Source organism: Ovis aries, chromosome 15 (assembly GCF_016772045.2).
Source record: "Ovis aries strain OAR_USU_Benz2616 breed Rambouillet chromosome 15, ARS-UI_Ramb_v3.0, whole genome shotgun sequence".
NCBI classification, from domain to species: Eukaryota; Metazoa; Chordata; class Mammalia; order Artiodactyla; family Bovidae; genus Ovis; species Ovis aries.
In genome coordinates, this window is record NC_056068.1 from 28,106,507 (window position 1) to 28,134,293 (window position 27,787).

Consider the following 27,787-nt stretch of genomic DNA (forward strand, 5'->3'; position numbering starts at 1 on the left):
AATTCTCTCTCTAATGGTAGAACATCAGAACCCAATGAGGTAAGGGATTACAGCCAGGCAAACGTCGGCAGGGATCAAAAGTCCCGTCAAGCATGTCTAGACACAGTCCATATCTGAAGCAGAGCCCGGTTCACTTGGAGAAGTTGGTCCTGGCTTGTCCTGCAGCAAGTTATGTATAAAGAGTGAAGACGCGTGAGAGCACAGGTGAGCGGGGGGCTAGCAGTCCTACTGGGATGGGCGGTGGGGAGCCACTGCGAAGGCCTCCTACCCAAGGTAATATCTGAGCCAACACTTAAAGATGGTGGACTCAGGGGATTATCATTCCCACCGTCATCAGTTAACAGTCCATGGGCCAACACAGGAAAGGGAAGCCAAGGGCAGGAGAGTTCTTGAGGATGATTTTGTGGGATGGTCTGGGAAGAGGGAGCAGATAGTAGGCTTTCCCCAGAGAATCTTGACATCACAATAGTTGCTTAATACCAGCAAACTGAGTGCAGAAAGGCATAAAAGATGATTCTATACCATGACCAGGTGGGATTTATCCCACGAATGCAATGCTGGTTTAACATTAGAAAATCAATTAATGTAATATACCACATCAATCAAATAAAGGACAAAACCCACATGATCATCTCAATTGACAGAAAAAGCATTTGACAAAATTTAAAACACTCAGCCAACTAAAAATAGAGGGAAATTTCCTCAGTCTAATAAAGAAGATCTACAAAATATCTAGTTAACCTCATAATTAATGGTGAAAGAGCACATGCTTCCCCTAAGGTCAGGAGCAAGACAAGGATGTCGCCTCTCACCACATCTATCAACATTGTACTAGAGGTTCTAGCCAGGGCGATTAAGCAGGATAAAAGATAAAGAGCGTCCACATTGAGAAGGAAGAAATAAAACTCTCCTCCTTCTATTCCCTTCTAGGGCTTCCCAGGCACTAGTGGTAAAGAATCCATCTGCCAATGCAGGAGACATAGGAGATGTGGGTTCAATCCCTGGGCTGGGAAGATCCCCTAGAGTAGGAAATGGCCACCAGCTCCAGTATTCTTGCCTGGAAAATTCCACGGACAGAGGAGCCTGGTGGGCAACAGTTCATGGGACTATAAAGAGTCGGACACAACTGAGCAACTGAATACACAACACACCTTCTATGTGTAGATGACATAATTCTATACAGAGAAAATCCCAAGGTTTCTACTGAATATTATCAGAACTAATAGATGAATTCAACAAGGGTGCAGGGTAAAAAAACACATACACAAAAGCCCACTGTATTTCCACAAACTAGCTATAAACAGCAGCATCAGAAAGAATGAAATACTTAGGAATAAATTTAACAAAAGAGGTACCTAATGTATACTCTGAAAAGTACAAAACATCCTTGAAAGAAATTAAAGAAGACCTAACTAAATTGAAAGATACCCCTGTTCATAGACTGAAATACTTAATACTGTTAAGATGGCAATATTCCCCAAATTGCTCTATATATTCAACACAGTCCATATCAGAATTCCAATTGGCTTTTTTTTTTTTTTAAGAAATCCACAAGTTGATCTTAGAATTAATAAGGAATTGGGAGGAACCCAGATTAACCAAAACAATCTTCAAAAAGAACAAGGCTGGAGGATTCACGATTCCTGATTTCAAAATTTACAAACAGCTACAGGAAGCAAGACAGTGTGGTGCTGGCATAAGTGTAGAAATTCAGGTGAGTGGAAAAGAAACAGGACTCTATAAAATAATCTCTATAATCTCTCATAATTAGGGTCAATTGATTTTTGGTAAGGGAGTCAAGATCAGTCAATTTGGGGAAAGAATAATCTTGTCAACAAATGGTGCTAGGACAACTGGATATCCACATGCAAAAGAATGGAGTTGGACCCCTACCTTACAGCGTATGCAAAAAAAAAAAACTGACTCAGATCAAAGACCTAAACGTAAGACCTAAATATATAAAACTCCTAGATGGAAACATAGCAGTAAATCTTCATGACCCTTTGCCCATATTTTAATTGGGTTATTTATCTTTTTATTATTCGGTTGCAAGAATTCTTTATATATGCTAGATATAAGTCACTTTCCAGTGCATGATTTGCAAATATTTTCTCCCATTCTATTTGTTGTCTTTTCCCTTTTTGATAGTGTCCTTTGAAGCATAAAACATTTTAATTTGATGAAATCTGATTTATCTGTTTCTCCTTTTGTTGTTTGTGCTTTGGGTGTCATATCTAAGAAACTAGTGCCTACTTTCTTCAAAGAAAATATACAAATGACCAATAAGCACGTGAAAAGGTGCCCAACATCATTTGCCAGGAGGGAATTAGAAATTAAAACCATGAGATACCACTTCACACCCATTATCGACGTTAGACAGAATAATGGTCCTCCAAAGATGTCCGTCATCTTAATCCCTGCAACTTGTGAATATGTCACCTTGGATGGCATAAGGAGTATTGCAGATGCAATTAACTCAAGGATCTTGTGATGGGAGAGGAGCTTGGATTATCCACACGAGCCCAGTGCCATCACAAGAATTCCTTTAAGTGTAAGAGAGAGGCAAGAGGGATGGAGTCAGAAAACAAGATGTGATAACAGCAGCAGAGGTCAAAGTGATGGCCACTGCTGGTTTTGAAGACAGACAGGGCCGTGAACTCAGAAATACAGGACGGTCTCCAGAAGCTGGAAAGGGTTAGGAGATAGATTCTCCCCTAAAGTCTCCAGAAAGAAATACAGCCCTGCCAACACCTTGATTTTAGACCCATGAGATCCATTTCAGAACTCTGACCTCCAAAACTGTAAGATAATAAATGTGTGTTGTTTTAAGTCACTAGGTTGCTGGTAATCTGTTACAGCAGCAACAGGATACCAAGACAGCTATAATAAAAAAAAGTCAGATAATAACAAGAGTTGGCAAGGATGTGGAGAAATTGGAACCTTCAGACACTGCTGGTGGGAGTGCAAAATGGTACAGCTACTTTGGAGAATGGTATGGCAGTTTCTCAAGAGGTAAATCAAGAATCACTGTTTGACCCAGCAATTCCACTCCCAGGTATCTATCAAGAGGAATGAAAACATACACCCACATAAAAACTTGTATATAAACGTTCACAGCAGTATTCTTCACAACAGCCAAAAAGCAGAAACAAATCAAATGTCCGTCAATGGATGAATGGATCAAGAAAACACTGACATCACAGTGGAAGTGAGGTCACTCAGTCGTGTCCGACTCTTTGCGACCCTGTGGACTGTAGCCCATCAGGTTCCTCCGTCCATGGGATTCTCCAGGCAAGAATACTGGAGTGGGTTGCCATTCCCTTCTCCAGGGGAATCTTCCCGACCCAGGGATCGAACCCAGGTCTCCTGCATTGCGGGCAGATGCTTTAACCTCTGAACCACCAGGGAAGCCTACATCATAGGTGAACCTCAAAAAAAAAAACCTCAGTGAAAAGAGCCAGATGCAAAAGGCCACATACTATATGATTCCATTTGTGCGAAATGTCCAGAATAGGCAATTCTATATAGGCACAGAACAGGATTTGTTGAAGTCAGGGTGTGGGTGGGAGGAAGAATGGAGAATAATTAATAACAGGGAAGGTGTTTCTTTTTAGGGTGATGAAAATGTTCTAAAATTGATGATGGTGACAGCTGTACAAATCTGTGAATATACTAACACCATTTAACCGTACACTTTATAATCATAAACTGTAAATTATACGATATGTGAATTACATCTCAATCATTGTGAAAGTACTAGCCTCTCAGTTGTAGCCAACTCTTTGTGACCCCATGGACTATAGTCCACCAGGCTTCTCTGTCCGTGGAATTCTCCAGGCAAGAATACTGGAGCGGGTTGCCATTTCCTCCTCCAGGGGACCTTCCCGACCCAGGGATCAAACCTGAGACTCCTGCATTGCAGGCAGATTCTTTACTGTCTGACCCACCAGGGAAGCCCCTCATCTCAATAAAGCTCTCATTAAAAAGAAAAAAAAAGACTCCTACCTCGTCCTACCCTAGGAAGGTAGTTAATTATGGAACGGCCTCTTATATCCACTTTAGCAAAGCAAGTCCAGTAGACAATATGCAGCCCTCTGTTTTAGCTGAGTTGTGATTCCAGAGAAGGGTAGGTGTTGCCTTCCGATGGCCCAGTGTCCCCAACGTGGACGCTGGAAAACCAGCCACCCAGAGCCTCGCAGAACACAAGCATAATTCTGAACCATCGAGATCACCTATACATCCAGCCTGCCCCTTCTCCTTGCAAACCTGCTTCACCCAACTCTTGCATATCCTTCAAGACCCCACTCAGGTGAGGCTTCCCTAAATGGCTTTTCTAAACCCCAGAGTCTGGGCAGCTTTCCCAGGCTCCCAGCTCCTTGAAGATCCTCTTCAGATCATTTAACATCACAGTAAACACAACCAATCCATGACTCTGTCAATGCAGCCTCCAAGCTCCTTGAAGGTCAAAGCTACCTCTTACTTGCTTTTGTAGTATTAGTATCTCTAGTGTCTGGCACACAGTAGGTGCTCAGTAGTGTGGATTAAACAGCCCGACAGGCCACTTTTCCAGCCTAGAGGCGGGAGGACTCAGCCGGGACACACAGCAGTGAGGATGCTGACACACAGCATCAGGACTTGGGGAGGAACACAGGGGGTCTCCACACAGCCCACACAAGGCCAGGATGGAGTGCCATCCTCTTCTTCCTCTCAGTAGGCACCCTCCATGCTCAATGGCCTCTTTCTCCTCCTCACTGGCTTCTAGCCCCAATGTCAAAGCCGCTAACCCTCCCAGGGATCGTTGCATACTTGGTCCAGCTGACTCAAAGACTGAAGAATACTGGAAAGAAGAGAAAAGAAGGCAAACATCAATCAAGCATCTCCCATGTGCAGGGCTTGTGCTGGAAGCCTTCACGTAGACTATATTCTTCATTCCTCAAAATAAGCAAGCATTATTATTTCTCATTTTTTCCAGATTAAGAAATCTGCACAGTTGTCAGCGGGGGTGGGGGTGGCAATCTAGGAGTGTGAGATACAGACTACTGGGTATAAGACAGGCTATTGGAGGAGGGCATGGCAAACCACTCTAGTGTTCTTGCCCGGAGAATCCTCATAGACAGAGGAGCCTGACAGACTACAGTCCATGGGGTTACAAAGAGTCGGACACGACTGAGCAACTAAGCACAGCACAGCATAAAGATGTATCATACAATATGAGGAATACAGCCAACATTTTTGGAGTTATACACTCCATATCATTGGAAAAGACTCTGATGCTGGGAGAGATTGCGGGCAGGAGGAGAAGGAGACGACCCAGGATGAGATGGCTGGATGGCATCACGGACTCGATGGACGTGAGTCTGAGTGAACTCTGGGAGATGGTGATGGACAGGGAGGCCTGGTGTGCTGCGATTCACGGGGTCACAAAGAGTTGGACACGACTGAGCAACTGAACTGAACTGACACTCTATGGAGTGTAACCTTTAAAAATTATATAAAACTTTAAAAATAAATTTTAAAAATTTTTGTTAATTCCTCAAACTGCTTGAACCAATTTGAATTTTAACATAAATTAAAATTCTTTTAACTTTAGCCATTTTGACACCAACCCAATATTCTTAACTAATTTAAAAAAAGAAATGTGCCCAGGATAGTACATATCATGATAAGCAGGACAGGAATTCAATTCTAGGTCTGCCTGGTCCTAAGGACCCTGCTCTCATATTTCATACACAAAGGCCTCTTTTTGGTTCTGTTATTAATAAGCTTTGTGATCTGAGGGCCCCAGTTTCCTCCATCATACAAAGAGGACTGTACATGACCTCTAGGGCCCCATCCAGTTCTTAACGCTGAATGTAGAATGAATGGGAGAATTTTAGACACAGTGAAGGTCCCTGAGGATAGAGTACTGAACTTGCCCAGAACTTCTCAGAACATTATGTGTTAGGTCAGCCCAGCCCACATCAAACCCAGTACCCCAACAGGAAGGGCCAGGGCCTGGGTTCCTTCTCGGGGTCTGCGGGAGGCGGCTGGAGCTGCTCTCACCCTCTCCTGCGGCAAAGTGCACAGTGACTTCTCCGCTTCCTTGGGAGCCAAGTACGAAATCCGGGGAAAGCCAGGAATTATTATTATCATTATTATTGTTATTATTGCATGTAAATTGTGCATGACTAACTCAGAAGAAAGGACACACTTTCTTTTTCCAGATCCTGCAAACATCGGTATGATAATAATAAAAAAAATAATTATATGCTTGAAAACCTGCACCCAGCACTGCCCTCTGTTTTCTTCTAATTGTTCCCAGAGCCTCCAAGAGCCACATTTAAATAAAATGAAGCAATTATTTAGTCTGCAATTAAAGATCTCAGCGATTTATTTTTAAGTAGGAATCTCATCATTGGGGGTGAACTGGCAAGAGAGGAGGACAGGAAGGGCTGTGGCAGAGGTGGGGGCAGGAAGGAGGAGTAGGGACCCAGAGACAGCCAGGCTGGGGTGGGTGGGGAGGGGAGGGAGCAGCTGACTTGCCTGAGGCTCAAAGGCCACGCCCCTGGGAAATTCAAAAGGAGTGGATGGGGCATCAGGAGAAGGAAATGGCAACCCACTCCACTGTTCTTGCCTGGAGAATCCCAGGGACAGGGGAGCCCGGTGGGTTGCCGTCTATGAGGTCGCACAGAGTTGGACACGACTGAAGTGACTTAGCAGCAGCAGGGGCATCGGGAGTAATTCCTTGGCCCTGCAAAGTCCAGGCAATCAGAGCAGCGAGCCTTATCCAGCTCTATATTGTGAAACTCTGGTTGAACATGGTTAAAAATGCTCCCCATCTAGACCCATACAGTGCCAGCACGTGGTAGACTTCCTACAAATCACTGCTGAAAGGTAAGGGAAGCAGAGGTCTGGACCCCACACCCTGGCTTAGAGGTCCCGGGTGGGGCTAAGTGTCCTCGTGGGTCTCTGCTCCAAGCAAAGGACTGCTTCTCCCTCTGAGCACCCAGGTGGTGGACTCAGGTGGCAGCAGGCTGTTTGGCTGACTCTAGGGTTGGCCAAAAATTTTTTTCAGGTTTTTCCATATGGCACCTATGGAAAAACCTGAATGAACTTTTTGGCCATCCCAATACCAAAGGATTATAGATAAACTGCCAATGACTGTTGCCCTAATCCTATAGTCAAATGATCCTCAGGGTAAAGCAGTCTGGTACAGGGTCCTCAACAAGTCCCGGAAGGAAATGTGGAGTCGGGGAGGGGGTAGGCAGAGAGTCCCCCTAGGTCTCGGGATTCTGGAGTATGAGGCTTTCCTTTTAGGGGACCAACTGGAAAAGTCACCTCTTATCCTGCCTCCTCGAGCTGCTACCCAGTCTTTGCAGCTGCTGGGACATCCTCAAAAGGCACAGGCTGTCACCCAGGTTTGCTTGGTCCTGAGGTGATACCAGGAGAATTGCCCACCCAGCGGAAAAGTACTGGGTAGGGGGGCTCGACTGGGGAAAAAAAATCGAGGAATACCCCAGGCTTGGTTGAAAGGTGCCGTGGTTGCTTCATTGTAGGGGACTGAATGGTCTTGGCTGAGTAGTTAAGAGGCTGATCTGACACTTTTCCTCAATTTGACTGCCATTATAGAATTTGTCAGGATAAAAGAGAGGAAAATATATGAGAGTGGCCGGTTTCAGTTTCCTCAGATGACTGAGAAATTTACGGGAGTGGTAGAGACCTAGTCCTCATACCGTGCAGTGGTCCCATAGGGAAACCCACTATTAATTAAAATACTTGCTCATCTGGGGGTCGCACATAAGAACTGGCCATTCAGCAACCTGAGCAGTCACAGTGGTCTTAAATTGCCGGAGGCAGAATCCGAGACATGTAAGATCAGCTGAAATGACTCTGGGATGACTCCTGGAGGAGTTAAGCTCACAAACAGCACATGGGCCTACTTCACAAGTTCGCTAGTGATTTTTATCCCCAATAAATTCAGCTTAAAATGTGAAGCAGAATCTCTCAAAAACAGAAACAAAGAGGTGTCAAAAAGCCAGCCTCTGACTAACACTCTAGCCAGATTCATGTACAATATGTACAGAGCTCATACTTGCAAGTACCTAGTTAATTACAGAAATTATACTAAAAGAGATCTCAACCTAAAATGGCCAAATTGGGGTTCTTTTGATACTCCAAAATTGATATTTTTGTGTGCACAATTAGAAAAGGCTGCCATGCTTACTTGGACTGGTATCCTAGATGAAGCTTCTAAAACAAAATGATAGAGTAACTTCTTTGCAGGAAACCAACAAGAAATTGCTTGAAACTATATCAGAACTAAAAAAGGCTGCTAGCACTGACTTTGCCAGGTCACAGACCTAGTGGAACTGGGAAGTCACGTTTGGCATTTACGCCATTTGGCTTTTGATTTCTGGGCATCACTTTACCATCTTATGGGGGAACTCTTGCCACTAGGCTTTTGATTTCTGGGCATCTCTTTGCCTTTTGTTTCATTTGGAGTGTGCCTCCTGGCTAGTGAAGCTCTGGTTCGTTTTGGTTTGTTGGTTTGGTTTGAATGGACAGACATCTGGTGCAAACCGCTCGAGTAATATGGGAATTGCTCACTCTAATTCCACACTCCACTTGGGAACCCCTAGGGAAAAAAAAATTTTTTTTTAAACTGGTCCATCTATAGCTATGACCCAATGACAAGAAAAATGGCCTAAAAATATAAGATCTTTATTGACACAGGATAGGAAAATGGACTGAAGTTCTCTTACATCCAGCACTTCCTCCTGTAATCAACAGCCTGGGTCTGATCAAACTATGACCCCCACTTCCCCAGAGGAACAATCCCTGCTGGGACCAATCTGCCCTTTTTATCAGGGCCAAGTTGGGCACTATCTGGTCTAAATTTTGGCTATAAAACTATGGTCACAGAAAAATATTTTTGACAATGTGGTCACAGTATTCTTTAGACTCCAGAGAAAGCTTGAAGAAAAAAATTATCTCTTTAAGAATTCCTGCCCCGAGGAAATACCTCCTTCTGTACTTTAGACCAGAGCTCTCTGGATCACTTATCTAAACCATCTCTAATTCCTGAAACCAAAAGGGGAAAAAAGCCTTTTAAAATCTTACTCCAACCATTTTTTACAACTAGTGTTCATAGCTAAGTTTGAAAAACAAAGCTAAAGGATCTCTGTCTATTTGGATATATGTATGTCTCAGCGTGTGTCTTTTTTTTGGATAATATTGCTGATTGCTGAGATCAGTTAGTAAATGAGCTCTAATCTAGTGGGCCTTCAAAAAAAAAGTTTAAGCACTTACAAATCAAATAATTCTAAATACAAGAGAAATTAACCTAAATGAATTTCAGGTTCACGTGAACTGGGAAACATTCAATATTAAATACATGATATTAATGTTTGTTTGTTGATCTAACTAATGTAGACATGTCTAAGAGTAATTAACATTAAGCAGAATATTTTCATTATACCTAGGCTTAATATAAGTTAAATATTATTATATCTGTTACAAGTTTGTCAGCAAGGAAATCACCTCCAGTGAAGAAACTTCTAAAACAAATGTAAATGAGATATGAGCTTTTAGATGAACTATTAAGAATAATTGTGCTTTAGGAATGTCTGTCTAAAATAGTCTCTCCAGATTGGGGTAACTTAAATTTCTAAGGGTTATACTAATCTAAGTGTTGGAAGTCTGTTGAGTAGCTAAGTCATTGCCAAATAAAATAACATTTTGGAGCATTTACTACTGAACACTTATTTCCTCTTACAGAGAAACTAAAGAGGTTTGAGATTAAAAATGAATGATGCTTGGTGCCATCTTAAAATGTTCTATGAAAGCAAAGGTTTTAGAAATTATCACTGGTATTTATGCTCACCAATCTATAAAACGCTAATAATAAAAGTCAGTTCTTGGTTGCTTAAGGAAAGTAGGAAGTGTGTTTTCAGTAAAGAAGGTATGAGGAATGGAACTGCATTTTGTGAAGAGAAAAGGAAGTAAGCCTGACTTACAGGTGGCTTTTTTGGTGGAAGAACACAGTAATGGATGCAGAAAGTGAAAAGGCTTGTGAAAAGTGAACCAAACAGTGAAGGGGAAAGTTTTGTACACGGTTTAAACTTAGGACTAAGTTTAAAATGAAGTTAATTAAGTTTACCTTGTGAATAAAGTAAGCTGGTGCAAAAACTTGAATTTAGCTTTTCCCTCTGTTAAGAGGACATCTTTTCTTCAGATGCCTTTGATAAGGCATCTGAACTGAACTGCCTTTGATAACAGATTTAAGTTGATTTCTTAAACGATCTGTTCTGAAATCCTTTATTGTTACTTTGGCTAAGTGAATATTGTTTTCCAATAACCTACGATCCTATCTGACTGAGTGTCCTAAACCTTTTTGATATTTGTTGACAAAACTTCCCGGATCATTCTAATGAAGATGATTTATAGCTTACTTTGGGGTGCTTCAGAGGGCCCCTGAAACATCCCTAAAAGGGATATTACTAATTAGGTTCATTCTGTAAATGGGGAGTATCGTCAAGTGAGAAATGTCTCGGGTTATATTGTATGGTAAATGTTACTAATATAGATATCCTAGAAACTGTATGCAGCACCTAAAATTCTGATAGCAGTGTAGTGAAGTCGCTCAGTTGTGTCCGACTCTTTGCAACCCCATGCACTGGGGCCTACCAGGCTCCTCGGTCCATGGGATTTTCCAGGTCTAAGAGTACTGGAGTGGGTTGCCTTTTCAGGTAAACTGTTATCAGGCATAATTCTAGTTACTATCTCAAAATATTGTCATAGCACTAACCAAGTTTTGCAAAAATGCTTCCTCTTCAAGAAGATTTATAAAAAAGAATTTTGGATAAATACCAGTTTCTGAGCTGGGTAAGGAATCTAATGGAAAACCTGATGACTTCACAAAGGTTAAGAAAAGGACTGAATGAACTGGTGAATATGCTTATAACTTTTATGGTTTCTATCTGAAAAAATGACTGATTTGAACCTGTGTTTTCCAAGTGTAAGAAAAAAAAAAAAAACCTTTCCCTCAAACTAATTATGACAGTAAAATTTTATAAACAAATTGAAACATTTATCTTTTCTATCTGAACCCTCCAGAGATTGGAAGCTCTTAGTTTCCAGTAACTTTATCAAATAAGTTAGGAAGGTTATCTCACTAACAGGTACAGAAATCTCAAGGAATTTTGGAGACCCTGAAAAGGGAGAAACTTACTTAGATCTGTTAGGCAAAATCTGTGATAAGCCTTTGGGATGACTTTCCTAGCCCTGAAAGGTTTTATTTTAAAAGTTCAGTCAGATTATAAAAGCCTCAGCAAAGCAAAAAAGTCTATGATCAACTACGGTTATATAAATCATCAGGCCAAGTTTATTGAGACCAAACCTATATTACAAACAAGTCTTAATTTGGTTTATTTGGTAAAAATGACAGTGATTTTAGGGAGAAAGAGATGTTTCAATGAATGTTAAATCCAGTTTGTTAATGGAAGTCTGTACCTACTAAGACTCATTTCCTGGATAGTTCTTTGCTGTTAGGGTATATTAATGTAAAATTTAATTGAATTATTAAAGGACAGTCTAGGATTGTTTCTGAAGCTTATCTCAGTAATCTGTCTTTGGATGAAGATCAGATGCCTCACATATGACCTGTAACCAACCCTGGAAGAAGACATAATTTAAGGAACTGTCTCCAACCTGGATGGAAAGACCTTTCTATCAGGTACTCTTCACTAGTTCATGCCCAGTGAAATTGAAGGGAAATTGATTCAGATTAACTGCTTCTTTCAAAGATCCCTAAGCTGGACTGGTCTATAGAGAGGCCTGCTTACCTCAAACTCACCTTAAAACAATGCTCAAACAGAGAAAACTACACTATACCAGGACAAGAAGAAGACATCAGAAGCATACAGCTTGCCCAAGATGCTGATCTGACTTGTATGATCATTTATGTTTTCTTGATTCCTTGGACCTGTGCCTACCAATCAAATGTTTTCTATCATGGACATGATTCTATGCTAGTTTAAAATTCAATCCAATTGTTGGGTTGTGGCCAATTACCTGTGTCTAGTACTTCTGGATTACCTTGGTGGATTTCTGTTTTCTAGGGCTCTGATTGGATACCCCCTAGGAAATTTATTTTAGATGAATGTTCAGTCCTGTTCTACCTATTCATGATATTACTAGATGGGATCCTCTCACCTGGACAATTAATAAGACCTGCTCTGATGCTGGCCATAGATTTACGTTTTCTCTTAGGGTCATTCAAACTCAATCAGAGTGACCAGCTAAGTCTCAATAAAAGAAATTAATAGCTCATCTATTAAAAGGAAAACTCCCACAGTTATGGGGTGGATCTACATACCAGGCTATGGTCATTTAAGTTTAAAAGCTCCTCTATGTCGGGAAGGGTTAAATCATACTAAAAATGATCAAACTGGTCATTATGAGACAGGCTGGATGTTTTATGAACTATGCCCATTATTACCTTAGAGAGAGTGATTGGTATGGAACCCAGTGGATTTGTGGTACTAATTTATAGCCTTCACATCTACAGTGATGGATACGAAGGTGTAGCCTGGGATTCCCATGAGTTTAAGGTCATACATGTTGCACCCAGTATCTCCCTCAACAAGACAGCCCAACCCTTTGGGGCAAACCTGCCTGCAGACAGCACCCCGCAGCAGAATGGACAGCTGCTCTGACCGCTGATCCCAGATGCCAGCAAGCAGTGGCTGATGGAGGACATGGAGGACCGGTGGGCAAGGCCTGGGACAGGCCAGTCCCGTTCCTTCCGCATCCTTGCCCACCTCACGGGCACCGAGTTCATGCAAGACCCAGATGAGGAGCACCTGAAGAAATCAAGCCAGGTGCCCAGGACGGAAGCCCCAACCCCAGCCTCAGCTACACCCCAGGAACCCTGGCCTGGCCCTACCACCCCCAGTCCCAAGAGCCACCCACCCTGGGCTGTGGACCCTGCATTTGCTGAGCGCTATGCCCTGGACAAGACCAGCACAGTGCTGACCCGGCACACCCAGCCAGCCACACCCACACCTATGCAGAACCGCACCTCCATCCTGCAGGCCGCCGCTGGAGGCCATGGTGGGGACGGTGGCAGCAATGGCAAGACTCCCACGTGCCACCAGCACCACAAGGTCATCTGGAGCCGCTACCTGGTGGCGCTGGGCCACGCATACTCCCCTGAGGAGTTTGTGTGCAGCCAGTGTGGGAAGGTTCTGGAAAAGGGTGGCTTCTTCGAGGAGAAAGGGGCCATCTTCTGCCCACCCTGCTACAATGTGTGCTACACACCCAGCTGTGCCAAGTGCAAGAAGAAGATCACCAGTGTCAGAGGTGCCCAAGGCTCACATTCCACATCAGGGAGGCTGTGAGAAGTGGCCAGTATCTCGATGTATCTTGAAGGAGAGCCTGGCCGGATTTCAGAGTGGACCCGAAATAAGGGACAAAGCAAGGAATTTGGCCCGTGCAGATGGAGTCACCATCCACTGAGACAGACGCTGTGGGAATGTGCCAGGCGGAGTGTGTGGAGATTGGGAGCAGAACTTCACATGTAGCATAGTGAACAGCCACCAGGCTTCCCTGGCAGCTCAGCTGGCAAAGACTCCTCCTGCAAGGCAGGAGATCCCAGTTCAATTCCTGGGTTGGGAAGATCACCTGGAGAAGAGATAGGCTGCCCACTCCAGTACTCATGGGCTTCCCTGGTGGCTCAGATGGTAAAGAATCTGCCTGCAATGAGGGAGACCTAGGTTTGATCCCTGGGTTGGGAAGATCCCCTGGAGGAGGGCATGGCAACCCACTCCGGTGTTCTTGCCTGGAGAATCCCATGGACAGAGGAGCCTGGCGGGCTACAGTCCACAGGGTCACAAAGAGTCGGACACGACTGAGTGACTAAGCACATGTTAACAAATTAGAGGTAACTCCAACCAATCTACCATTGATATGATCCCAGTGGGTCAAGGATCTGTATTCTACTGGTATGACCATTTAGCAGCGTGTGCGTGCGCACGCGCACGTGCGTGTGTGTGCGTATGTGTGTGTCTTCAATAGGGTTAGAGGATATAATTGACCATATTAAAGCCTTAACAACTTTCATAAGCTTTAAATGATATTAACCAGGCTATTTAGCCTATTGACTTCTGAGATCTCTATGATGAGAAAGGCAGTGCTACACAACTGCAAGGCCCTTGACACCTTACAGCATCTCAGGGAAATATCTGTGCTATAATTCAAAGTGCATACTATACTTTCGTAAATCCTTTAATGTAACACATTTGATGAACCATATGAGAAACCAGACTTCTGCTTTAAGTGACCCATTCCCTAGTCTTGATGATCTTTTAAAAACTGGTTTGGTGTGGGAGGCTCATGGCTAAAATATTTACTTTTAATTTCACTAATGGTATTAACTATACCATTTGTATTTTGTTTGTTTCACAAGATTATTTCTTCTTGTATTACCAAATGCATGACTGAGCCGCCAGTGAAAATAGTAATGACTAGACTTGAAGCAGTTGATCAAATGTATAGCTCAATATACAATCAATGATTGCGATAGTGTAACTCTAGGTATGGGAAGATGCAATGAAAGGGAATACTTTCCTGGACCATAACTAGAAGACAGGAGTCCAGAGATCTTTGACTGTTAAGACCTAGTCCAGTACAGCACATTGAGTGGCCTACCAACAAAATCCTTCTTCAGAACTGGGAATGAGCCTTCCCAGCAACACGGGACAAAATGGTCATGAGATGCCCCCCAAAGTATGGTTGGATTTATGACCACAAGGAGGTCGTGTCAACTAAAAACTGGCACGTACCAAGAGCATTGCCAATGAGTGAACAACAAAGGCGTTTGCCATCTGCCTCTACAGAGACTGAACCCCATGCTACTATAGCAGTTGACTTTCAACAATCCCTGAGGGAATGCAGGGTGGAGTGAGGCTCTCTGTGCTCCAGGGAATCAGGTGGGACAGGTCTTTAGATAGTTGGATGTTTTTAGGAACAGATTTTATGATCTCAATCCTTGCATCTCCTGATATCTAGAGAAGCCCTAAATCCCTTCATGGTGACATCAGATCCTCAGGACTAACAAAAAAAAAAAACCTTTTGTAAAATGAATGCTTCATGGTATTGAACTCCCCTTCACCAAAACCTTATATATTGACTTCCCCCCACTGCCACTTTGGAGCAGTCTCTCAGAGCTATCTGAGATGCTGCCTCCTGGGCTACAGTCCTCATTTTGCCCCAAATAAAACTTAACTCGCAACTCCCAAGTTGTACATCTTTTTCAGTTGATAGAAGCAACACCATGTGAGGGATGGGGAACACAGCTGGAAAAGGTATAGAGAGAGGAAAGGCCAGGTGGGGTCCCCCTAAATCTCTGAAATACCTGAGATCTCCAGAAAGTCTTGCTTGCCTCTCCCCCTCACCCTGGTTGCTCTCACCTCCTGAACTCACCTCCCCAGCCCTAGCTCGCCCATTCCTAGCCAGTCCCAAGCTCTCAGTGGGCCAGCCTTGGACTCTTCCTCTCATTCCTTCTGGCCAACTCCTACTCATCTTTGAAGCCTCTGCCTCAAAAGCAGGTCTACAGAAAAGTCTCCTGGGACCCCCACCCCTCCACTCCTCTCCCCATGAACTCTTTCTACTCAGGACTTGTGTTTGAAAAAGTGAAAGTTAAAAGTTAGTTGCTAAGATGTGTCCAGCTGTTTGCAACCCCATGGACTCTAGCCTGCCAGGCTCCTCTGTGCGTGAAATTCTCCAGGCAAGAATACTAGAGTGGGTTGCCATTCCTGTCTGCAGGAGATCTTCCCAATCCAGGGTTGGGACCCAGGTCTCCAGCATTGCAGGGGGATTCTTTACCAGCTGAGCCACCTTTGGTTAACATCCATTTACTGTTCTCTTCTGTAAGCTCCATGAGGGCAGGCACGTGACTGTTTTGTTCCATAACTTTTGTGAGTAAATGATCCGTGTGTGAGAGAACATGTCTGAGGAGGGCAAGGCTGGGACTGAGTTTGGGAGGGCAGGGACTCAGACATGGCAATCCGCAAAGTCTGGTGGACCTGCTGCTGTGGCCTCTCTGGGTGGCTGGTCACCTTTGCGTAAGAAAGCCAGGGGCCTTGGCTATTTAATGGGAATCAGGTCATGTTGCCAAAGCACTCACTGCCCCTCCTCACTCCACACAGGGGGCTCCTCCGAAGAGTCCAGAACCACAGTGCGTATCTGGGGAGGCAGAGGGTTGGGGAGATGGACTGTCTGGGTCCCACAGTGTGTCCCTTCCTGGGTGCTCCCACCCACCGCCACCACCCGGAGGCCAGGGAGGAAGGAGGCCAACCAAGAGAACTCTGCCTGGACGGGCCAAGCGCTGTGTCCAGGTTGTGAGAACACCAGAAGCAGAAGCACTATGAAAGAAAGAAAGTGAAGTCGCTCAGTTGTGTCTGACTCTTTGCAACCCCATGGACTGTAGCCTACCAGGCTCCTCCGTCCATGGGATTTTCCAGGCAAGAGTACTGGAGTGGCCTGTCTTTTCCTTCTCCAGGGGATCTTCCCAACCCAGGGGTCAAACGTGGGTCTGCTGCATTGCAGGCAGACACTTTATTGTCTGAGCCATGGGGGAAGCCCCAAGAGCCACTGCGGTAGTTTCTAGAAGACCTCCACATTCATTATCTTATTCTGAAGCGCACAGGGCAGGTAGGACTATCCTCATTTTATAAATGAAAGAACTAAAGCTCAGAGAAGACGCAACATTTACTCAAGGTCACACAAGTGAAAGGGGCAGATCCAAGACACCTGTCCCTGGAGAGAGTGGTGGCTGTGTGTATACATCTGTGTCCAAGAGGGGAACAATCACCCCTTTAAAAAACACATGAAAAAAAATAAAGCAAGAAGAAGCCTGGACCTCCATAGGAAGAGAGGGGAACACAAACTCTCTTTTTCCTTTTCCCAGAACGGCAGCCTGTGTGAGCCTGCAAGGCCCTCACATCTGTCCCCTCATACAAAATGAAAGAGGTTCTGAAAAACAAGAGGGGCTGTAATAAAGCAGAGACTGTGTTGGCAACAGAGCTGTGCCCAGCGTGTCCTGTCACTGTCACCACTGAGGAGACAGCAGCCGGGTTGTTCCCGCACCCAGGCTTCTCTCCAACTCCGGAGCTCCCTGGGAGGGGCACAGAGAAGGACACACTCGGGCAAGACCGAGGGAGGAGCCAGGAGGCCCAAAGACCAGCTACGCAGGAGCAAACACAGCTCCTACTGTGAGCAATCAGGGACCCACACTCCTACAGTAACATCACTATTGTTAATCGGAATCCAACCCCAACCATAGGGCTCCTTAGAGCCCTCCCGGAAATCACAGACTGGCAGTGTCTCTTAACAGGGCTGTATTGGGTACCCACTGCTGCATGACAAGGGCTTGCTAGGTGGCTCAGTGGGTAAAGAATTTGCTCGCGATGCAGGAGATGCAGGAGACGCAGGTTTGATTCCTGGGTTGGGAAGATTCCCGGAAGGAGGGGATGGCAACCCACTCCCAGTACTCTTGCCTGAAGAATCCCATGGACAGAGGAGTCTGGCGGGCTATACACAGTCCATGGGGTCGCAAAGAGTCAGGCACAACTGAAGTGACTGAACATTCACGCATGCTGCATAACAAACCACCCCCAGACCGAGCAGCTTAAGACCACAACCATCTAAACTACACACAGTCTGTGAGGCCAGGAGTCGGGAGTGGCCAGGCTGGGTGACTCTGGCTCCTGTGGTTGGCCAGGCCTTCTGGCTGTGGGCTAGAGGCTTCAGTTCTTCACCACGTGGGCCTCTTCCTATGGCCACTCGCAACTGGCTGGTGGCCCTTCCCCAGAGCCAGTGACCCACAGGCAGAGATGAAGTCAAAAGCCACAGTCATTTAAGACCCAACGCCAGTGGGACTTCCCTAGTGGTCCAGTGGTTAAGACTCCAAGCTCCCAACGCAGGGGATCCAGGTTTGATCCTTGGTCAAGGCACTAGAGCCCACACAGCACAGTGAAGACCCGGAAGAGCAAAAAACCAAACCAAAACAACAACAGTCTCGGAAGGGACCTCACACTCTTGTCACATGTTGCCACCCAGGTACAAAGTGGGAGGGCATGACACAAGGGTGTGGATGCAGGGAGGGGAGGACTTGGAGGCCATCCCAGAGGCTGGCTACCACGGGAAGGCTGCAGTATTAGGGCTGAGTCAACTCTACACTGGGTTGGGCATCCTCGGCCCGACCTCTGAATGCCAGTAACTTCTTCCAGTGCCAGTCATACTGCAGCTAAAACACCTCCCTTCTCCCTTTCCTACTCCCCTACTCCCCCCACACCACCCAACTCCCATACTTCCAAAGCATCACAGGACCACTGGCTTCATCCCTTGATTTTACCAGTGAGTGAATGGCTTTGGCAGTAATGCAGAGGACATCTATAACGTGAGAGGGCAGAACCACAACCACGGTCGCTCAGGTGCACAGCCCACTTCACTGAGCTTTTGAAAATGTGGGCAAGTTATTTGTCTCCTTCCCCTTAAGGTTCCTGATCTGGGAAACGGAGGCAAAAGACCTAGCTCGGAGAGCTGTTGTGAGGGATAAATGAGATCCTGTGTGTTGAGCCCCTGGCACACAGTAGGAACCCGTAAAACACTGTACATGGCATAGTTGCTGGACTCCTGCCAGAGATGTGCTGTTTCTTTAATATCCACTGCTTTAAGGGGGTGACCCTGGAGAGCTGAGAAAGAACACTCTCTTCTGAATCAGGAAGTTCAACCTCTGCTCTTGGTTTTGGATGAGTTGCTTTAAACTTTCCTGAGCCTCAAGTTCCCCAGTTTTAAATTAGAAAAAAAAAATCATTTCCTGTTATTTTTTTCCTTTCCAGTGATGCTATGATGAAAAAGAAAGAATAGGTGTAAAAAGTCTTTCAGGATTTCAAGGTGGAAAGTAGGGAACAATGGCCAAGTTCTGTGTCTGCTTCATTTTATGTCCCCATAGAGGTGGGTCCACAAGCATACACTGAGCGCCCACTATGTGCCAGGCACTAGGCAAGTCAGCCACTCCCAAAGCAGATCACAGGATGATGCTTTCTGTGACTAGAACAGGCAACTTTGAGCTTACAGCACAGAAAACTACCATTCTAGGAGGCTTGCTAGTCCACATGAGGAAGTTCTAGTATCTGGGATACATGGTACTATGGTGGATACATATAGTTCAGTTCAGTCGCTCATTTGTGTACGACTCTTTGCGACCCCATGAATCGCAGCACACCAGGCCTCCCTGTCCATCACCATCTCGTGGAGTTCACTCAGACTCACGTCCATCGAGTCCGTGATGCCATCCAGCCATCTCATCCTGGGTTGTCCCCTTCTCCTCCTGCCCCCAATCTCTCCCAGCATCATAGTCTTTTCCAATTAGTCAACTCTTCACATGAGGTGGCCAAAGTACTGGAGCTTCAGCTTTAGCATCATTCCTTCCAAAGAAATCCCAGGGCTGATCTCCTTCAGAATGGACTAGTCGGATCTCCTTGCAGTCCAAGGGACTCTCAAGAGTCTTCTCCAACACCACCGTTCAAACGTATCAATTATTTGGTGCTCAGCCTTCTTCACAGTCCAACTCTCACATCCATACAGGACCACAGGAAAAACCATAGCCTTGACTAGACGGACCTTAGTAGGCAAAGTAATGTCTCTGCTTTTGAATATGTTATCTAGGTTGGTCATAACTTTTCTTTCAAGGAGTAAGCGTCTTAATTCCATGGCTGCAGTCACCATCTGCAGTGATTTTGGAGCCCCCCCAAAAATAAAGTCTGACACTGTTTCTACTGTTTCTCCATCTATTTCCCATGAAGTGATGGGACCAGATGCCATGATCTTTGTTTTCTGAATGTTGAGCTTTAAGCCAACTTTGTCACTCTCCTCTTTCACTTTCATCAAGGGGCTTTTTAGCTCCTCTTCACTTTCTGCCATAAGGGTGGTGTCATCTGCATATCTGAGGTTATTGATATTTCTCCCGGCAATCTTGATTCCAGCTGCTGCTTCTTCCAGTCCAGCATTTCTCATGATGTACTCTGCATAGAAGTTAGATAAGCAGGGTGACAATATACAGCCTTGACATACTCCTTTTCCTATTTGGAACCAGTCTGTTGTTCCATGTCCAGTTCTAACTGCTGCTTCCTGACCTGCATACAGAGTCCTCAAGAGGCAGGTTAGGTGGTCTGGTATTCCCATCTCTTTCAGAGTTTTCCACAGTTTATTGTGATCCACACAGTCAAAGGCTTTGGCATAGTCAATAAAGCAGAAATAGATGTTTTTTCTGGAACTTTCTTGCTTTTTCCATGATCCAGTGGATGTTGGCAATTTGATCTCTGGTTCCTCTGCCTTTTCTAAAACCAGTGTGAACGTCAGGGAGTTCATGGTTCACGTATTGCTGAAGTCTGGCTTGGAGAATTTTGAGCATCACTTTACTAGCATGTGAGATGAGTGCAATTGTGCGGTAGTTTGAGCATTCTTTGGCATTGCCTTTCTTTGGAATTGGAATGAAAACTGACCTTTTCCAGTCCTGCGGCCACTGCTGAGTTTTCCAAACTTGCTGGCATACTGAGTGCAGCACTTTCACAGCATCATCTTTCAGGATTTGAAACAGCTCAACTGGAATTTTATCACCTCCACTAGCTTTGTTCGTAGTGATGCTTTCTAAGGCCCACTTGACTTCACATTCCAGGATGTCTGGCTCTAGATTAGTGATCACATCATCATGACTATCTGGGTCATGAAGATCTTTTTGTACAGTTCTTCTGTGTATTCTTGCCACCTCTTCTTAATATCTTCTCCTTCTGTTAGGTCCAGACCATTTCTGTCCTTTATTGAGCCCATCTTTGCATGAAATGTTCCCTTGGTATCTCTAATTTTCTTGAAGAGATCTCTAGTCTTTCCCATTCTGTTCTTTTCCTCTATTTCTTTGCATTGATCGCTGAAGGTGGCTTTCTTATTTCTTCTTGCTATTCTTTGGAACTCTGCATTCAGATGCTTATATCTTTCCTTTTCACTTCTCTTCTTTTCACAGCCATTTGTAAGGCCTCCCCAGACAGCCATTTTGCTTTTTTTCATTTCTTTTCCATGGGGATGGTCTTGATCCCTGTCTCCTGTACAATGTCACGAACCTCATTTCATAGTCCATCAGGCACCCTATCTATCAGATCTAGACCGTTAAATCTATTTCTCACTTCCACTGTATCATCATAAGGGATTTGATTTTGGTCATACCTGAATGGTCTAGTGGTTTTCCCTACTTTCTTCAATTTAAGTCTGAATTTGGCAATAAGGGGTTCATGATCTGAGCCACAGTCAGCTCCCAGTCTTGTTTTTGTTGACTGTATAGAGCTTCTCCATCTTTGGCTGCAAAGAATATACTCAATCTGATTTCGGTGTTGACCATCTGGTGATGTCCATGTGTAGAGTCTTCTCACGTGTTGTTCGAAGAGGGCATTTGCTATGATCAGTGCATTTTCTTGGCAAAACTCTATTAGTCTTTGCCCTGCTTCATTCTGCATTCCAAGGCCAAATTTGCCTGTTACTCCAGGTGTTTCTTGACTTCCTACTTTTGCATTCCAGTCCCCTATAATGAAAAGGACATCTTCTTTGGGTGTTAGTTCTAAAAGATCTTGTAGGTCTTCATAAAACCGTTCAACTTCAGTTTCTTCAGCGTTACTGGTTGGGGCATAGACTTGGATAACTGTGATATTGAATGGTTTGCCTTGGAGACGAACAGAGATCATTCTGTCGTTTTGAGATTGCATCCAAGTACTGCATTTCGGACACTTTTGTTGACCATGATGGCTACTCCATTTCTTCTGAGGGATTCCTGCCCGCAGTAGTAGATGTAATGGTCATCTGAGTTAAATTCACCCATTCCAGTCCATTTTAGTTCACTGATTCCTAGAATGTCGACGTTCACCCTTGCCATCTCTTGTTTGACCACTTCCAATTTGCCTTGATTCATGGACCTGACATTCCAGGTTCCTATGCAATATTGCTCTTTACAGCATTGATCTTGCTTCTATCACCAGTCACATCCACAACTGGGTATTGTTTTTGCTTTGGCTCCATCCCTTCATTCTTTCTAGAGTTATTTCTCCACTGATCTCCAGTAGCATATTGGGCACCTAATGACCTGGGGAGTTCCTCTTTGGTATCCTATCATTTTGCCTTTTGATACTGTTCATGGGGTTCTCAAGGCAAGAATACTGAAGTGGTTTGCCATTCCCTTCTCCAGTGGACCACATTCTGTCAGGCCTCTCCACCACGACCCGCCCATCTTGGGTTGGCGGCTGCGGGCCGGCTCACTAAGCGTGGGCAGCTGTGGGCTGGCTCACTAAGCGCCGGCGAGAGGAGCTACCCCACATCCGAGGTCAGGGGCAGCGGCCTAGAGTGCCAGGCTGCGACGGTGCAGGAACGGCCAAGAGGGGCTGCCCTGCGTCCGAGGTCAGTGGCGGCGGCCGAGAGGAGCTACCCTGTGTCCGAGGTCAGTGGCTGCGGCCGGGAGGAGCTACCCCGCATCTGAGGTCAGGGGCAGTGGCCGAGAGGAGCTACCCGGCGTCCGAGGCCAGTGGCGGCCAGGAGAAGCCACCTCGCTCCCGAGGCCAGGGGCGGTGACCTTGAGGAGCCACCCGGAGCCCAAGGCCAGGGACGGCGGCCGGGAGGAGCAACCTGAGGAGTGGTGGCTGCGCAGCACAGGAGGGCCTAGAGGAGCCATCCCACGTTGAAGGTCAGGAACAGTGGCGGTAAGGAGATACCCCTCGTCCAAGGTAAGGAGCAGCAGTTGTGCTTTGCTGGAGCAGCCGTGAAGAGATACCCCACGCCAAGGTAAGAGAAACCCAAGTAAGATGGTAAGTGTTGCAAGAGGGCATCAGAGGGCAGACACACTGAAACCATATTCACAGAAAACTAGTCAATCTAATCACACTAGGACCACAGCCTTGTCTAACTCAATGAAACCAAGCCATGCCTGCTGGGATACATATAAGATGCTGCTTATTATGATGAAAAGGATGGTAGCCCTGCTCAGAATCAATGACATTCTACAGTCCAGTAACTGTAACAGATTCATTTGCTGGCCCCTGGGAAGGCTTCATTGAGAGATGCATGCAAAGAAGGATTTATGAAAGACGTCTTAGGCTTCTCACATCAAGAAGCTTTCCAGGCAACAGGAACAACTAGAGGGCATCCAGGGAGGCGTGAGATGATATGGTCAGTGGGAAGTGGGAGAAGTCCAGTGGGTGGAGATATTTATTACCTAGACATCCAGGAGTCATGAAAGGTTTAAAGTCAGGCAGCGATATGATCAGATCTCTATTTCAGATAGAGGTGGAAAGAAATTGGAGGCACCGAAATCAGTTAGGAAGCGATTGCAGGTTGCATGGGTGAAAGACGGTGGCTGCCTGCAACCTGCCGAGTGTAGGTTATTCAACAGCTGTTTACGGTGAATGACTGCGTGAGTATACATCTATATACAGGGAGGTGTTATGCATTGTTCTAGAACAGGATGGTTTCAAATAGCTTCTGTTCATTTCTTCACCACCCACACACTCTGAGCTCCTTCCTCACCTTCTGCCGGCAGCCCAGCAATTCCTGCCCCGTCAGTACTTTTCTCGCTAGAATCTTCCCAGTTTTCCAAACAGGATGAAACCTATTTTGCATTTCAGGTCATTTCCTCCCTAGGAAGAATTTCTGTGAGTCTAGCAGTAATTACCTCACTACTTTTCAAGTCTTCCCCTGGATCCCGGCAGCAGCCAGAGCCCTCTGTGTGACGTCAGTATTAGTCCTACCACGTCAGTGTCAATCACACTTCATCCTCACTGGCTATCCCGTGACTGTGTACATTTAGTCCCTCGTACTCTGCTCAGAATCTCTCTACAAAATGTACTTACGTGAGTGTTCATAAAAATATGGTCTATCGGTTTCTCCATTGAGATTCCAGGTCCAAAGGCTTGGGTGTCCTGGGCGTTTCTCCCTGGCTTTACAAGGATTTTCAAGGTCCCCAAAGGAGAAGTTCAGGACACGTCTCCTGCAGACTAACCTTCATGACCTGCAGCAGCCCCACACAGGTGCCGTCTGAGGGTTTCCACCAACATAATCATATCTCTGTTTAGGGAAAGTGACTTGGATGGCTACCAGGGATGCAGCCAGCAGTCACCCTGTGCCACCAGTCCCTTATTCCACATCTTGGTAACTTCTATGATAAGCGATGAACAGGTATGCTGTTACATCCTAAAAGGAGGCAACTAGAAGAAGATTCCACCAGAAGACAGAGGGGAAACACCCTGCAGCCCAGCTGAAAACCACATACACAGCTAGCAAACAGCTCGCAGCTCTTGAACACATGTTGTCCCATCTGATCCTCCAACCACCACCACAGGGTACCGAAGGCAGGCATTTCTGCTCCTAACTGATCAAAGAACTAAAGCACAGCAAGGTGAGGTGACAGGCTTAAACTGCTGCCACTAAGAGGAGGCAGTAAAGAGATATGAATCCTAGAATCCTGTCTCCCATCACACAGGTTATTATGAATTGTCAGACCAGGACAGTGGTCCTTAAAGGTGGCCCTCAACCAGCAGCACCAGCATCCCCTGAGCTATTGATAGAAATGTCACCCCAGGGCCACTCAGATATTCTGGGGCTGGGATCCACCAGTCTGTGTTTTAACAAACTCTCCAGCCAATGCGGATGCACACATAAGTTTGAGAACACTCTCCTGGGACCTGGAGATGGACAACGTGATAACACAGACAAAAGGATTTTAATCCCACAAAGCCTGGGTGTCAGTAGGACATGCCTGGGAGGAACTGGCTCAACTGTACACCGTGCAGGCTCTCTTGCTGAAGTCAACCTTAGTTCCCCCTGTGCCCCAGCATGTACTGGACCCTGTGTGTGGTTATTCAGCTTGTGCACTGCACAACTCAAAGGAATAGTGCCCTTGGAGATGCGCTGCCCAACCACGTGCGGTGGCCACACTGCTGGTCTCACGTGGTGGTGGCAACGAGCAAGATAGATTGACCAGAAACAGGAGGAAAAGTGAAAGTGAAAGGCGCTCAGACGTGTCCGGCTCTCTGCGACCCCGTGGACTGTATAGCCCATGAAATTCTCCAGGCTAGAATACTGGAGTGGGTTGCTGTTCCATTCTCCATCCAACCCAGGGACTGAACCCAGGTCTCCCACGTTGCAGGTGGATTCTTTACCAGCCGAGCCACCAGGGAAGCCCCAAAACAGGGTAAGAAGGTGGGACTCCGTCATCACATATGCAGAGTCATTTGTTTCTAATTCTAGAGCCCCTGGGCCCCTCACCACAGACCCAGCGCCAGTCCCCTGAGAGATGGTATATCTCAACTCCTACACTGATTCGTCTTTCCCCACAATAGGGCACATGATCATGTGATATGGACCAGAGTTCAGAAGAATCAGTGAGTAGAGATTGCTGAAAGAGCTAAGTGAAGAGAGAACAGGAGAGACAGGGGCTCCTGGCCACAGGGAAGATTCAGAAAGAAGCTGGACAATTACTAATACCCATAGCAAGAGAGGATCAGTCTCCTTTCATAGACTATTGTATCTAATCATGGAAATGAAAGTGAAAGTGTTAGTTGCTCAGTCAAGTCCTACTCTTTGTGACCCCATGGACTGTGGCCCCCCCCAGGCTCCTCTGTCCATGGGATTTCCAGGCAAGAACCCTGGAGTGAGTTGCCATTCCTTTCTCCAGGGGATCTTCCCCACCCAGGAATCAAACACAGTCTCCTGAATCTTAGGTGGATTCTTTACCATCTGAGCCACCAGTAAAGTCCAGTCATGGAAATGGATCTGTGCAATCCACAAGGAAACTGAGGTATAGATAGCATACAGCACTTGCCCTAGGTTGTACAACCACTAAATACCTAGTCGGAATTTAGACTTGGGCTGTTCAACACTAGGGTGACCAACTGTCTCAGGGATAGCTCCTGGGACAGAGAGCTTTCAGTGCTAAACCACGAAATGTGGGTAAACCAGGATGAGTGGTCACTTTGCCTAACACCGAGAGTTCTCTAGCTCCAGCCACAGTCAGTGGACCGCATTGCTGATGCCGAAAACCTCTGTCCAGCTGCATGCTGCATCCTGGGAGAAGCTTGTTCCTAATACCTGCCTCCACATCTCAGGCAAAGTTGGCTGACCTGTATCACCTTCACGGTGGGACAGGGGGACAAGAGTGGAAAGGTGAGGCAGGGTCGAAAACCTCTGTCCAGCTGCGCGCTGCATCCTGGGAGAAGCTCGTTCCTGATACTGCCTCCACATCTCAGGCAAAGTTGGCTGACCTGTATCACCTTCACGGCAGGACAGGGGGACAAGAGTGGAAAGGTGAGGCAGGGTTCACTCTGGCATCCACTGGGTTTTCTCTCTACTGGATGGTCACCGTCTGCTTCCACACTGTGAAGGGGTTACTCTGGAGGAAGCAAAACAAGGCATCATCTCTCCTGGGCTCTGGCTCCCTGACAATGGGCCTTTGGAGGGTCCTCTGGCCGCCTGTAAGGTGACAGGGCATCCTCTCATACTGCGTTCCCAGGGATCTAAGCGGGTCTCAGAGAAGCATGGGTAACAGAATGCCCTAACCCAAGGTCATACACTACATTCAAGGGAAAGCCTAGATTCGAACCTGAACTCCTGACCCCAAATCTGAGGACGACGGAATAAACACGGAGCTGATTCACCAACAGAGCTGAGGATCCAGGCGTGGCAGAGGCTCATCTGAGGATGGTGGGGGTCCCACCTCAAGTCTGGCTGTGGCACACTCCTGCTCACAAACACGGAATCTCAAATGCTCTGAAAAGCAATGGGATCCCATCTACCTGGTGACACCCTGGGCTTGTAGGGAGCAGAGGTGTCCGGGGGGAGTGTGCCCGGGGTGAGCCACTCCTTGCTGGGAGCCACGGGGAGGCCCTGCAGCTGGAAGCCCCTGGGGCCCCTGCACTGCGCACACATCCAGTCATGCCCAGTATTCTCCCAGTAAACTGAGTTCCTAGTTACTCCATTTACCAACAAATGCATGTGGTATTTGGGCTGGTTTACCCCTCAGCTACTAATCTATCTTTAGAGTTAATACATTTGGATCAGAGAAATATATCTGGTGAAGAAGGCCACTGGGGAGAGGGCAGGGTCAGGTCTTATCTCTGAGAACTGCTGTCTAGAATCTGTCCTTGGCACACCAAGGGACCCAAGTCAGACGACAGTGATGAACACCAGGGAACTGTGGCCGCAAGTGGCCTCTCCCAGTCTCTGAGTGTCCCTTCTGGGAGGGCATCTATGGAAATGCTCTCTCTACTCTTCCCTTTATCCAGCCAGCCAGCATCAAAAAGCCTGCCTTGTGCCAAGCCTTGTGCCAGGATGAGCGAATAGAGAGGAAACTAAGACACAGGCTCTTGCCCTCAAGGCACTCACAGTCAGCAGAAGAGACAGACAAGCAAACATGCAGTGCAACACAGCCTCAGGTACTGCAGGAGAGGAGCAGATCTGGGAGAAGGTGGTGAGAAAGAACAGAAGGCAGATGGAGGCTGGGAGGGAGCGGCAGGAGACAGCCAGGCCCAGAGACGGGGGCTAGGAGCTGGGGATGCTGGGCAGGAGGACCACAGACAGGCACACACGTGTCTGCGGGAACAGACACAGAGCCTGGTGGTGACCTGTCTGCACCAACGCCCCACAGAGACCCCTCAGCCCTGGACATCTCCAACCACACCTGTGTGCAACCAGGGCCCTGGGTCATCTCAGGCTCCCC

The 27,787-nt window shown here is 46.2% G+C and overlaps 1 protein-coding gene and 1 pseudogene across 3 annotated transcripts in view; one reads left to right on the forward strand and one right to left on the reverse strand.

Moving 5' to 3' along the window:
- The window catches only part of DSCAML1 (DS cell adhesion molecule like 1), a 364,102-nt gene that overhangs the window by 281,390 nt on the left and 54,925 nt on the right, over positions 1–27,787 (reverse strand). The gene's annotated exons all lie outside the window — the stretch shown is intronic.
- On the forward strand, positions 12,465–13,379 carry LOC114118346 (PDZ and LIM domain protein 7-like; annotated as a pseudogene).